The sequence below is a fragment of the Danio rerio genome, chromosome 17 (genome assembly GCF_052040795.2).
Source record: "Danio rerio strain M-AB ecotype USA chromosome 17, GRCz13ab, whole genome shotgun sequence".
In the NCBI taxonomy this organism is placed as follows: Eukaryota; Metazoa; Chordata; class Actinopteri; order Cypriniformes; family Danionidae; genus Danio; species Danio rerio.
This window is the reverse complement of record NC_141037.1, coordinates 14,641,946-14,657,084: the sequence shown is the minus strand read 5'-3', so window position 1 is coordinate 14,657,084 and position 15,139 is coordinate 14,641,946. Positions and strand designations below refer to the sequence as shown.

Below are 15,139 nucleotides of genomic sequence, written 5' to 3'. Positions count from 1 at the left end.
TACGTTTCCTCATGAGATCAGGCTGGCAATTTTCCAAAATGTGTTCTGTTTTAAATGTCATGTTAAAAGAATTTTAATAAAATGTGTATAATTCAATACAATTTAATAGTCAAATATGGTTTCCGTAATATTGATGAAATGTGCATTACCTTAGTTCTTGAACAAGATTTAAATGTTTCAAATGTTCCGTTTTTGACAGCATGATTACAATTGTTCACATAATTTCATTTCAAATTTAATTCAATCACTTTCAAGAACCTATGTTTGATTTTAAGCAATTTTCAGGCATTGAATGTATAAATTAGAACAGTAAATATGCAATATGGGATGCACCTACACTCGCTCAATTCAAAACTCGATTGAAGACCCATTTTTTTAGTAAAGCATACTCACAATGCATTTCATAACGGTATGGTGCAGGAGTGTGCTCTATACAGGAGAGTAGGCTTGACAAAGGCCATATCTTGAGCTGACACTGCGGCGGCAATGTAGGAGCAGAGAGCAAAAGACCTGAAAGACGCCATTCCTGAAAGACGCCATTGACAGAGACAAGTCTTTGCATTGATCCCATGGCCCAGTATGATCACCCGCTGGTGACCTACTCACACCTGCAGTCCTCCACAATGGATGTCCAGCATACTCCAGCCTCCGGTGTTTAGACTGCAGCTCCGCACAGGAAGTTTAAGGAGAAATGGTAGTGCCCAACTAAGCCTGGTTTCTCTCGAGGGTTTTTCCATCACTTTGTCAATTAGTAAAGTTTGTTCCTTGTCACTGTTGTCACTGACTTGCTTGGTTTGGGACTTGTGGAGCTGCGCACTGATGGATTTGCTCTACAGTGTTTGGACTTTCAGCAGTGAAAATTAAACCACACTGAACTGAACTAAAGTAAACTGAACTTCAACTCAGAAAACTGGACTGAAAGTTTCAATTTACTAAACTTCTATGTTAAGCTGCTTTGACACAATCTACATTGTAAAAGTGCTATTGAAATAAAGATGACTTGAAATTCAAATACATCCAAGTACTACTTCCAAATAATTTAATTTCGAATTTACTGTAATTCAAGCACTTTCAAGAACCTACTGTATATTTGATTCTAAGTACTTTCCAGGTCTTGAATCCATATGTCTGAGATTCAAGCACTTCCAAGTACTTTGAAGAAGCGTGGGAACCCTGCACTCAGCAGTCTCCAGATCTCAATCCAACAGAGCACATTTGGGATTTGGTAAAATGGGAGATTCACATCATGTGCAGCCGACAAATCAGCAGCGATTGCATGACACTGTCATCCCAATATGTACTTATAATATCTTTGACGAATGAGAAACATAGACAAAACCCAAAACTAGCACATCCAAGCACTAGCAAGTGGCTGGTGAGTGTGGTCCTGTAGTGTTGTCAGGTCATTTGTTGGACATGACCTGGAAATGTTTAGGATTTTAGTCTCCTGTCTCCACATCTCCAGCACATGCTCTGCTCCAGCTAGTTCTTAATTGCAGTTTTCTATAAACCTGCCCTGAAGGTAAAACAAGAGCTTTGAATAATTTATCGAAGCGTGTCAGACAATTTAGAAGGGGTTGTTCATTTAAAATTAAGAATCAGAAGACTCTTTTCATTAACCTCCTGCCAAACGACCATAGAATTGTAATTAAGAGATGAGGCACGGCTGATTGGCAAGGCTGACATTCGAAAGGAGAAATGAGTCTACGAGAACAGAATATTTCCTTGTTGTACTTACAGTCCAATACTTAAGGGATTAGAAATCAATGAAACAAATTTCCCCCCAATATGCATATGGAACGATGCCCAGTCATAATTACTGCAATTAAGCATTCAGTACAGGATAAAGGTTTGTGCGTTTTGAGAAGCTCTTGTAAAGCATGGAGTCACATTGAAATGCACAGTCAGGAAGCTGGACCTTGTGATCTGTTTGTACCAGGGGAACAAGACATGCTACATAAGCATTTCAGATGATAGCAACTGCTAGCACTCAATTTACGTTGAATTAAAGTTTATTTGTATAGCGCTTTTCACAATAATTAATGTTTAAAAAGAAGCTTTATAAAAGATGCACATTATTGCATTACAATCAAATTCGGTTAAGGTTATTAGTTATCATAACTTTATTAGTTACTGTCGTAACTCGACTTCTTATCAATTAGAAATGATCAGACCGGAGGTTTTGAATATCAGAAAATAGACTTTATTCTCCATAATAAAGCCGAGAAAGAGCAGAGCATTCTGAAGTCTCTCCTGGAGACTTCCCATCTTTGCTTCTCTCTTTCTCTGCTCCTTCTAAAGTCTCTGTGTTTTCCGCAATCTTTATAAAGGTTATTTTCCACACCCCTAGGTGTCTTGTTTTAACTCTTGACCTTTTTTGGATAAGTTTTTACTCTATGTGGTCCTGCTATTCTTGGCTCTCAGCCAGCTTGCTATGGTCAGCAGGGATGTCACAGGTCTATGTCAGCAGAGCATATCTGCAACTTATGCAAAGGAACTAAGTGTTAACATACATTGTCGAGATAGCATAATCACTTGATAATATGTTACTCGTTCTGACACATATAGCTTCATACAAGTATTTAACATATATAATCAGTGCTTTACATATTCAGTTATTCTACACAATCAGTCATTCTTCAGCATAGCCTTCTCCTAGTTTTGCTCCTGTGCAGGCGTACTCATTTTACACAGTATTTTTAACACACGCTGGCATGTTTGCTGCAAACACTACATACATTTTTAGAAGAGAAAATGAACTGCTTTACACTTAGAAAATACTTCACACTGAGAGAATAAAATCTTCTTCATTGCTAATATCTTTAATTAACTAGTAACCAATAGCTTTTAACAGTTAAATGTATTATATACAGTATGAACATAGTAAACATGCAGGTAAGTAGTATTCATAGGTGATGTCTATGTGTAAATGTTTAATGAAGTGTATATTTGTGTATTAAGAAAATGCACATAACACTTACTGGACACTTTAGCCTCTCTCACATACAGGCTTAAAAATACCAGCGATTTTCCAGAAAGATATCATGAGTTAATGGGCCCTTTTAAAAATACCGGTAAACAACTGTGATGTAATTGTTCTGCAATTCAGTTGTTTAAGTGTAGACACTGACCAGATTTGTACTGTAATAACACTTAGTGCATCAGAACTGAAGTAATGTTTCAATTTTAGTCTGGAACAAATGGACCATGAAAACTAAACTACAGTCAATCAATCAATCAATCAATCAATCAATCAATCAATCAATCAATCAATCAATCAATCAATCAATCAATCAATCAATCAATCAATCAATCAATGACAATCAATGAACCCATGACAAAGCTGGAGCTATCCAATGCACACAAATAGTATTATTTAATCTGTACTTACTTACGTCTGCTTAATAAAATAAATACATACATTTAGCTATACATATATATGTCGTCTAAAAGTAGAACCCAGGACCTTCAAAATAAAAAGTCTTTAAAAAAATCTGTCTGTCTATTGAAAATTGGTTTACCATGACATTGGTATATGTCTAGTTATGCAATGCCCATAAACATCACTATTTAATCTGTAAATGTGCTGCTTAATAAATCAATATATGGAGAGTTCTGATGCAAAAGCCGCTAAACGCCACTTCTGTCAAAAATGAGATAATGGCATCTAGTGAATGTTTTAGGCACGTACTACACCATCAACAAATAGATTTGCTTCAAATCATCAAAATCGCAGCGTTAGCCCATTTAGAAATAACAGTTTGTTTGCAAAAGCCGATAAACGCCACTTGCCTTTGACAGCAAAAGTCGCTATATTCCGGGAACCAATCAGAAGCACAAATCGAATCATGTTTTTAATATAGTAGCGTGCTGATACGCCAGCTTTTATGAGAAGACATATTCCGCTTTCGGATTTTAATTATAAAAGACAGAGTTTGATTAACTGGATGGGCCTGTCCGACTGTCAGTGAATGGCAAATGAAAATGTCCCTTACCTCAAAACTCTGTGCATTATAAGAAAAAAAAACACAATGTGCAGTCGGAAGTGTAGCATGCATTCATAACGTGTTTTTGTGCAGAGACTCTACTTTGAATGAGTCTGATTTACTATACAATAAACAGCAATTCCATTTCATGAAGGACAGAGTTAAGATGCTGTTCTTTCATTCCACCTGGATGCTTTAAGGATATAACAAGAGACCAAGACCTTGAGTATGGTGGGAATGAATGACAGCTTCTAAATGTGTCTGAGAGGCATCCCTTTTTGCCCAGTAGGCCTACATTGTGTTCAATTTGCTAATTTAAGCTTTTTTGTAAAAAATATAATGTATAAAACTACACATTATTTATATTACTTTATAATACTGTTATAGATCTGATAAACTTTTTTATATTAATGGAAAATGCACAGATATTGATGTTTCACAATGTTTTTATACTACATTATTTGAATCTAACAAGGTTAGCTTACAGTGTTTACAATGTTTACATTGTTCTACTTACATTAAATCTAAATCCTAAATATCAGAAATGTCAAGAGATTGTTCAGATTTAATTATTGTCAGTTGTAATGTTATTGATTTCACACATTCACTCATTTTCCATCTGCTTTTTCCCTGGTTTATCACAGCAGAATGAACCGCCACTTACTTGACAGAATTATATATTTAAAAATTTCAGGTGGTTTGTGTAATGTGTTTTATGTTTGGTAAAATTTTTCAGCTAATTACACTCTTGTTCCAAAAGATAAATTTAGAGGGTTTTGCATAAAAAGCAGACGTGGATTTAGCTGGTTTTGACGCAAAAGAATTGTCTAAAGTGACATTTTTGTAGAAAAAGTATTTTATTTACCAGCTAATAATATTTTCATTATCTATAATATAAAACTTTTGAATGTTATCGGAGCCGGATAGAAAATGCTCATTTACAAGAGGTCTGATGGAATTAGAGGTTTATGCATCTGAACTCTTCATATCTATTTATCTGTCGAACCTATGACCAGCATTACTAAAGCTATAAATATCCTTTTTAGATCAATAAAAACATACATATATACATGAATCCATTATCTTATCTATTTGCTGGCAATTTAACTCATGACCTTGCTGTCATTCATAATGCACATTAACCATCTTATTTAATCAATGAATATGTTTACATAAATACATTTATTTGTCTATCAAACACATCAGAATTGAATCCATGACTTTGGTGTCACTAGAGTTAAACTATGCACACTGACAGTCTTATGTAATCAATAAATATGTTTACATAAGTAAACATGTCAACATAAACACTTCTATTTATCTATCAATCACCTGAGAATTGAACCCATGTCCTTTGAGTTAGCAGAGCTAAGCAATGCACAATGCACAAGTCTTGCTTGCCAAATGTGTGCCAAACACCTACTGTAAAAACAACAGAATACACAACTTTCTACCCTTGTGTGGTTGTCAGCACTTGTAATTGGTGCTAAACGTTCTTAGTCACATGTACAGTAGATGCTGCTCTTTTCCTCCACTATCTGTATTTTCTTCTATCCTGTCCAGTCCCTGTCTGTTCATAAGCTTGACTTATACTCACATTCTCAAGCTGCGTTCCTTGGCAGGCACCGTGAATGGATTCACTACAGTAAACATCATTACAACAACCTATAAATTAAATATCAGCGAGCACCATACAGTGACAGGCCTCCACTGAGTTCAATCCAGCAGAGTGTTCAAGTGAAACTCCTAAAATAAGCCATAACTGAAATTTAAGAAGCTTGTCTGGGGGAGAGAAAACGTATTTCTTGCTGCTGAAACATCAGAAATGACCTGCAGCCAGAAAAGTCAGTTTCAATAAAGTTCAGGGTTTTTTTTTCACTGCATATTGGATCCTAGAATTTACTCTAAATATCTAGAAGCAATTCTTATTTTTTTTTTTTAATATAGTTGAATAGTTTTTTTTTAAGATATAGTTGTATTAATTCATTCATTCATAATATTATGTTACAACAATAATAATATTAATAAATTAAATGAATTAATTTTATATTTAAAATAATATAATATTAGTAGTGTAATAATACTAATAACACTAAAACCACTAATAATAACAATAGTAGTAGTGTAAACAAGTAATTGTCCTAACCACTATTTATTTTATTTAGCAGGCACTTATCCAAAGCAACTTACAAATGAGGGATCAATCAATCAATCAATCAATCAATCAATCAATCAAAACAACAAAAACTATTATTATTATTATTATTATTATTATTATTATTGTTGTTGTTGTTGTTGTTGTTATTATTGAGTAATTCTCTACATTTTGTACAAGAAAAATGCATAAAACAATAATTATTGGCATTTTCCACAGCACAGTAATAATAATAATAATAATAATAATAATAATAATAATAATAATCATGATGATGATGATGATAATAATAATGATGATGATAATAATAATAATAATAATAATTATTATTATTATTATTATTATTATTATTATTTATTATAATAAATAATAATAACAATAACAATAATAATAATAATAATAATAATAATAATAATAATAATAATAATAATAATAATAATAATAATAATAATAATAATGATAATGATAATAATAATAATAATACTTATTATTATTTTATTATTATTATTATTATTATTATTATTATTATATTTTATTATTATTACTATTGTTATTTATTATTATTATTATTATTATTATTATTATTATTATTATTATTATTATTATTATTATTATATTTAAATGTTTTGTGTGTATGTGTATATTATAGACACGCATGCTCCTATATATAGAGGAATTTCCACCGCTCTAATACCATTTCAGTCAGCATATACGTGAAATCAATAAACATGAGCATGAGAGACGCTTTGCTCGCTCTGGCCAGAGTTTTGATAAGAACAGCACATCAGTTCAGCAGTCCTCGCTCTGGAAATCCCTTAAGCATGACCTGCCGAATATATGATATGGCTTCTCCCATCATGCTGTGCACTAAAAGAACTGAAAACGCTGAGTGATGCTTGAGAAATCAGGAACAAGCGCTCTGTCAGAAGCCTGTCAGAGGGGGACTGGGGCGTCACAGCCGGGCGAGCGACACACAACGAGTCCACAAGCCGCATGCTGAAGTCCATGAAGCCGAGAAGAGCCTGAGATTCATCTGTCAGACCAAATCAACAACTCTGACCTGTGTTTCTGACCCAGACGTCACTGTTAAGTCTACAACCGGAGGGAAGTCATTGAGCAAAAAAAGTAAACGCAAATGAAGACATTGGAAAAAATGCTTTTGTTTTGTCTCTAGTACAAATATCCTAAAATTCTTAAATCACAAAGCATTTTGTTGACAATTAAAGTAGTCTTGTTTCAGAAATATTGTCAAAATTAAGTGAGTTTTTCCTTAAAACAACCAAAAAAAAAAAAAAATCTGCCAATAGGGTAAGCGAAGTAAGCTTTTCAAAGTCAAAAATGTATTAAATGATATAATATTATTATATTATAGAGATTACTTTGCTTACCCCAATGCAGAACATTTAGCTTTTTTAAGGAAAAACTCACTTAACTTTAACATTATTTTACCTGTCTGTTACATTCCCCTGCAGAATGGACCATGGGGTTATGTGTGTGTGCATTTGTTTGTACGTGGGTGGGGCGTTTTATGCTTGTGTTACAGGTACAAATGGCAAGTGGCAAGTTTTAATTTAAATGGCAGCCTGGGCGAACCACCCCATATGAAATCACCTCCCCACACCCACATTGACAAATAATGTAAAGACACAATTAGAGTAAGATGCTAAGATCTTTAGCATCAATATTTATGACAATAAAAAAAAAAAAATGCTTTATGTAATTATTATGTGTTGTCTTAGGCCGAGAACGCATGGCCGAGAATTATTAAAGAGCCCTTATAATGGGTTTTCGAAAATGAGCTTCCATGCAGTGTGTAACACAGTACTAAGTGAATGAAAACATCCAGCTGAGGTTTAAATCTGAAAGTGCACCTTGTTTAAAACTGCTGATTCTTTAGCGAAAGAGTCAACTAAGAGTAGAATAAATGAACCAAAACTATGGTATTTTGTGAAGACACCATGATCACAAGTAATTATAAACACTTGCTTCGAATGACTTCAGCACATCTGCAGCCAAAGACTTTACAAGCAGTGGTGCATGATTAATTGAAATAAAATCAAGATCACGATTCTCGATTCAAGATGCACATCTTCTCAGGTGAACACTGCTCTGTGATTAGTAGTCAATTTTCAAAGAAGGCCAGAGGGCGCTCTCACATTGAAACTGAGAAAGATTTATTTCAAATACTCAACTGAAATTATAAGGTGAGTTGAGGAAAAACATGTTATTAATATGGAACTTTCAGGTGTTTTCAGAATAGCATCAGCAAAAAGCTATAGATCATTGAGAAGTGATGCAAACAGCTGTCAAATCAAAAAACAAATTGCTTGATTTCAAGATTGCATCGCCGTCAATCATTTTGTGCTTTCCAATTACCAAGTCTCTCACTGCTCTGTTGTGATCTTGAACATCTTGATCATTCTTTGCTGTCTTCCACAGTTCAATGACTGTATTGGGTCATATAACTTTGTTAGGGGCCAAGCACGCGTCTTGCATTGAGAGGCGACTTTTTTGAATGATTTGCTAACGACCACGAGCATTGTGTTCACTGCTAATGCGCGCCTTGCTTTTTAATTGCCTTCTGAACCTCACGTTAAGTCATACGTGTCTTTTTCATTCCCCAATCAAAGGAAAGCAGAGGTGGGGTTTCCATTTAGGCAAAGAGCTTAGAATGACCAAGAGGCGACACTCTGTTGTTGTTTGGGAAACAACCACTAGATGCCGCCAATCTCACGTTGCGCACAATTTGGAATTAAAATTCCAGTAAAACAACAGCATATTACAAGTCTGTAAAATAAACTATTAAAAGTGCTGATGATTGTCATAGTAAGTGTTTACTGTCGTCTTTTAGGTTGTATCTCAGCTTTAATGCAGTTTTAAAATTAATAAATAAAAACATAGCAGCTGCTTGCCATCAAGACAGCAATGAGATCCAATGGACGACCGATTGCTTTCACTCCAAAATGGCAGAATCACGGGGCTGTTGCTGGGCACTGATGTTGCAATGGAACGTTCTATTGAGTGTCGCCTCATGGTCATTCTAAGCTCATTGGTTAAGTTGCCTACAGTGTTTGTGTTGTCAAGACAACAACAGAGGAGGTTATCCAGTGCTGTATGACGCTGAATATCACTATATTATTACATTTAAAATTATACCAAAATCAACAGTAACACTCTCACACATTACGCAGCTGATACAGACATTGCCTAGCGACATAAAAAGCGCAACACGCTTCTTTTTTCTTGTCAACAAGAAAGGCAGTGAGGTGCACATCGTGTTTTTGGAACGTAAATGCGCGTTCAGTGTGATCAGCCCCTTAGAAATGATTTTCAATCAGGTTTAGTTCAGTGCTCTGGACAGGCCATTTCATTATTTCATTGTTTGCAGCTTCAAAGAACTGCTTGAACTGTATTGCTTTGTGATGATATGTTTATTGTCCTGCATAAAAAAAAAAAATTGCTGGCTGACTGAGCATTAAATGCAACACAAGAACAGAATGTCGCTGAAGGAGATTCTGATAGACATTGGCCATCTACCACTTTTAATTTATTTCTAGCCCAGTTTTATGATAAACATGTTTACAATCAAACCCAAATAAATACAATTCGCTTTTATCACTAAAGCGAAGTTTGAACCAGTAATCTGTCTACACAACATGCTCCTCAGTCTTTTAATTATTTCTGCTAAAGAGATGTTTGTGGGGCTTTCAGTTCTAATGCTCTTAAATATTGACACGCTCTATTTACAGATACAGATTGTTACATTGCTCAGAGTTGAACTAGTGAAAAGTCTCCGCTGCAAGATGCAATATTCTCAAAATCACAGATTTGATATGACTGAAAAGGCATTGCAGTTGAAATTTTTACAAAATTGTTGATTGTTGACATGCTGTTCTTGTGTTGCATTTAATGCTCAGTCAGCCAGCAATTTTTTCATGCAGGAAAATAAACATCATCACAAAGCAATACAGTTAAAGCAGTTCTTTGAAGCTGAAAACAATTAAATAATAAAATGGCCTGCCCAGAGTACTGAACTAAACCTGATTGAAAATCATTTCTAAGGGGCTGATCACACTGAACGCGCATTTGGATCTCCACTAAAGTCTATGGCTGCTACAGTATGCTAGTTTTGCTGCTGCCTTAACTAATATTCAATGTTAAATCTGGCACCTGAAGCAATAAATTCAATAACCACTGTAGGTAAGCGTGGGCTCTGTTTAAAACCATCCTGAAAGTGAGGTTTTACTGCCCCTGCACAATAGCCCACTCTGTTATCAACAAATAAATATGAATCACAGAGCACATTTGACTGTGTTCGACTGGGATTTAAACACTATTTGCATAATCCGTCAGGCTCATGATATTGTTCTTAATTTGGTTTTAAACGGATTAAGGAAGGATCACTGCTGTGTACCGTTTCACAGTTGGTTAATTTGGCACCAAGCGAGTTGTGTTCCCACCATTAACGCTTGCCATTAAAGTTTGCCCAGTGGAACCCCATGCTTAATTGTTCATTAAGAGGGCAGCGCTGGGTAACATTATTTTCAAAAATAACTCATTACTATTTTGCATTGCTCACCTTAAGTACCCTGTTTTGTACCCAAATGTATATGCTAATTTAATTTAGCATGTTTTTTTTTTCTCTCATTCTTGGCTTGCAGGAGTTTGTTTCACAATTTTTTTTTATTATTTTTTTTTTTACAAGTGTTTATCTTTTGACATAAAGCACAGAATAATGTCTAACTGTACAATACCAGCACATCTCATGTTTATTGCCTCCTTAGGATTAATTTCTTTTTATATGTCTTATATGGTTTTGGACAAAACTGGATGTTTAATATCCAAAATGTAAATGCAGACACGTCTACAAAATCAAGTTAACCAGCATTCAAATCTTAATTAAATCTCAAGATGGGAGTGCTAAAACTATATGAAGTGAAATTGGTTATAAAATGCAGTAGTGCAGCATCAAATTAACACAGTGCAAGTAAAAATCATTATCAGCAACACATGAAACAGTATTACTTACCAGTAATATACAAAAGATATCCACTATGTAATGCATCAAACAAATATGGAACTATAAAATGATATATTTTGCATCAGTCTAGACCAGTGTTCAGTCCTGGAGGTGTGGTATCCTGCAAAGTTTAGTTCCAACCTCAATAAGACAAACCTGGTCTAGCTAATGAAGCTCTTTCTAGAAACATCCATGCAGGTTTGTTGAGGCAAGTTGGAGCTAAAATCTCCAGGACACCGGCTTTCCAGAACCAAGTTTGAGCACGCCTCTAGACTTTATTTTATATAATATTTGCATAAAACTTGCTTCTTATTTCATACTTCCAATCTTTGATAACTATGATACTATTTATCAAACTGCACCGAAATTAAATCTTGCTCATCTAGCATGTCATAGATTTTTCACATTTGTTTGGAGCTGCTCTTTTTATAATCATTATTGTATTATGATGTGGTCATCATTGCGCACAAGACGGCATATTCACTGGCTTCAATTTATAATTAAATGTATTCAATTTTAATCCTTGTTATTTATTTTAAAAAATATATTTTGTATACTGTTGAAGTCAGATTTATTAGCCCTCCTGAATTAGTAGCCCCCATCTATATTTTCTCCCAATTTCTGTTAAACGGAAAAGACGATTTTTTTCAAAACATTTCTAAACATATTAACTTTAATAACCAATTTCTAATAGCTCATCTTTTATCTTTGCCATGATGACAGTACATAATATTTTACAAAATATTCTTCAAGATAGTATTCAGCTTAAAGTGCAATTTAAGCACCTGATGTTACAAGGCAAAAGTAAAACATAAGCCATTCTGGTTAAGGAGATGAAAGATTTCTGCAGATTTTTAGCCCACCATTGAGTCTATTTATTTACTTGTGTAAATGTATGTAAATGTATATCTATTCAGTTTTTAAATTCAATTCGTTAATAATATTGACTAATATGAAAAGTTCATTTAGTTGTTCATTACGCGTCTTTTAGTATATATTATATGAGACACTTGCATTGTTTACCAAATAAGTGAATCTAAATAGATTTGCATTGTAAAGATTAAATACAAGTTAAAAAGTTATTGTTTTTTATTTCATTCATATATAAGGTTTTTAGTCATGACACTCCAAAAATAATTCAGCACAAATACGCAGATTTTCACAAAATTCTCTGAAGAAATATCAAAAAATGTCCACAAATTCTGTCTGGCCCTACCAATAACCAATAAAAATAAATAAAACCAATTTATTTATGTTGCGGTCACTACCCTACACTAATTAAGATCGTAACAGAAACTGGGGGCTCGTTCGGGCCTCAGCCCTTGTGTCTGTGAAGACCTTTCGTTTATTTATTGTGTTATTCACGACTATTCGATTTTTTTTCCAAATTTGTTGAAATACTGAAGTGTCGCTATTTCATTTTCTGACAACTGCTTACAGTAGTAAGTGCATTCAGTCCTTATTGCATTTCACACACATTGTTTGCCTGGCCGTATCACTTAATGAGGGAGACGTAGCGAGCGATATGGATTTTGATTTAACTTTGATTGTGTCCTTCATAGGCAGTGTTTAATCGCTGTAGAAAAAGAGATTTAATTGAGATTGCAGAAATCTTTCACATTAAAAATGTTAAGGAAGCAGCTAAACAGATAATTAAGGAGGGATTGATTGGGGAGCTAGTTAAAAAGGGAAAAAAATTAACTAGATTAATTAAGTTACATTAATTAACTAGGCAAGCTATGATAATTATGGTAATGGATAATTAATGATGATTTGTTGTGTAGACAATCAAAAAAAATAATAATATTGCTTAAAAACAAGAAATGTATAAGATTTAAAGTGCTTTTATTCTGGCCAAAATAAAAACAAATACAAATTTGATATTTATTTTTTATATTTATATATTATTTTATATTTATTGTAGGAAATACTATGCAAACTTCCTTGCTCTGTTAAACATAATATGGAAAAAAAATATATATAAAAAATCACAGGGCTAATAATTTTGAGATCAACTGTGTGCTTGTGCTTTGTTGTATTATAGATGTAATGTTAATTGGGTTAATCCCAATAAATTAAATTCAAATTACACCTTTTATGACACTGTTATAGTACATCAGATTACATATTGTGCATGCCTGCATCTGTTTTGGGTTTGAATCTTGGTCTATTATGCTCTTGCCATAACAGCATGTTGGATCCTCATTTCTGGTGTTATGTCTTTACAGGGCGGTGGCACGTACCACAGATTAAAGAGAAAGATTCATTGGAATGTATCTCACCTCTATTTTTCGAGGGAATGGAGCTTTTGATCTGGGCAGCAGCTGGAATGTGAGTTTGAGTGAGAGGCAAACGTGAAGCGGGTTTCAATGGTCTCCACAGCCTGAAACAAACCAGAGAGGCCGTGCACATGACATCCTATTCATTATTAATTAATCACTTAATTGCCTGGCAGACACTCTCATTCTCAGTGACATGTAATGGCTTTTGCGAGGTTCGGTCTGAAGGTTTTACTGGGGCTTTGTTCACACATGGACTGTTTATTAACAAGTGTCATTCCTGAATGCTCCTGTTTAATCAACAGCTTACAGAAAAGTGATGTCTGTAGACGAAAAAAGTAGGGTCAATTCATTCTATTCTATTCTATTCATTAGACAGCGTGACAGAAGAAACTCTTTAGTACCATTGGAAATATTCACAATAGATAAATTCACAATAATTTTGGAATAAATTAATTAAATTTAAACAGATTAATTAAACTGTGAACGTTACATATAACACAGTCGCTTAATACATATTATTAAAATAAATCCATAATACATAAATTTTTAAAGCAGTGTAGTGTGGTTTTTTAGTCACAGATCAGGCCTTTTTTTAGATCAGTGAAAAGGGGAGAAGACAAATGTCATTTGCTTTCCATTTATTACAAAAACTTGTAATTTTAACAAACAGAACTCAGAACCTGTAATTTTCTTAAAAATTACCTAGTGGTTAGTGTGTCGACACATGGCACCGAGGTGCTCGCAGCGACCCAAGTTCGATTCCCGTTAGAGGTCCTTTCCTTTGCTGATCCTTCCCCTATCTCTGCTCCAAACACTTTCCTGTCTCTATATCTCTACTGTCCTATCAATAAAGGTGAAAACCCCTAAAAAATAGTTATAAAAAAAGAAGAAATAATCAGCTGAATAAAAAAAATAAATATTAAAATATTCAGGACTGTGAAAAGTTTGCTATTAATACTACTGTTGCTGATAACACGATATATAAATTATTATAATCTGTACAACCCATAATTATGTCTAGTCTCGTTTTCAATAAATGATTCAGTTATTCACACATAAAACGTCATGTTTCATTGTTAAATGTGTCATTTTGAAGAATTATTTAGTGGCATATTTTGATGGCTGGTTGTCGCCACCTATTGGTTAAATAATGTATTTGCTGCCTATAACGCTCATTTTTGAGCATCAAGTTTAATGCATTTGATAGTGATTTTAATCTTTACCATAAACATCAGTGGTTATATCTAAACTACAAACTGTTACCCCAGCACTGCTGTGTAATTTGACTATTTGTAACTTCATAAATAACTCAGACTACTCAAAGAAAACTAAATCTCTTTCTTGGTTTTTGCCTTTTCAGATTTGAATGCAGCGATTCGAAATCACCAACATTTATAATTTACATTGCGTTGGTGCTGAGATCCTGATCTTTTAAAGATTAATTGTGCAGCTTACACTGAATGTATTAATGCAGGCTAAACAAGTAGTGACAGAAAACACCTTTAATAACCTAAGAAACCGACCGCATCCCGAATAACCTATTACAACTTCTTCCATCAATTTAATATATTTTAAAGGAAAGCCTAAATGCTTTCATACATGTGATTTGAATGATGCGAGAGGTTATCTCTCTGCGATCATTACAAATTTAGGATTAATTTACAAATTTAAAATCACATTATAGTTGGTTTCAATT

General features: G+C 33.9%; 1 protein-coding gene across 6 annotated transcripts in view; it reads right to left on the bottom strand.

Moving 5' to 3' along the window:
• Window positions 1–15,139, bottom strand: part of LOC147833028 (uncharacterized) — a 425,349-nt gene that overhangs the window by 154,889 nt on the left and 255,321 nt on the right. For 2 of the 6 annotated variants that reach the window (XR_015513154.1, XM_087290192.1), the window contains exon 4: window positions 13,444–13,544. The exons of the other annotated variants lie outside the window; for them this stretch is intronic. The gene's annotated coding sequence lies outside the window, so the exon portion shown is untranslated. The remainder of the gene's footprint in view (window positions 1–13,443; window positions 13,545–15,139) is intronic. 6 annotated transcript variants of the gene reach the window in all.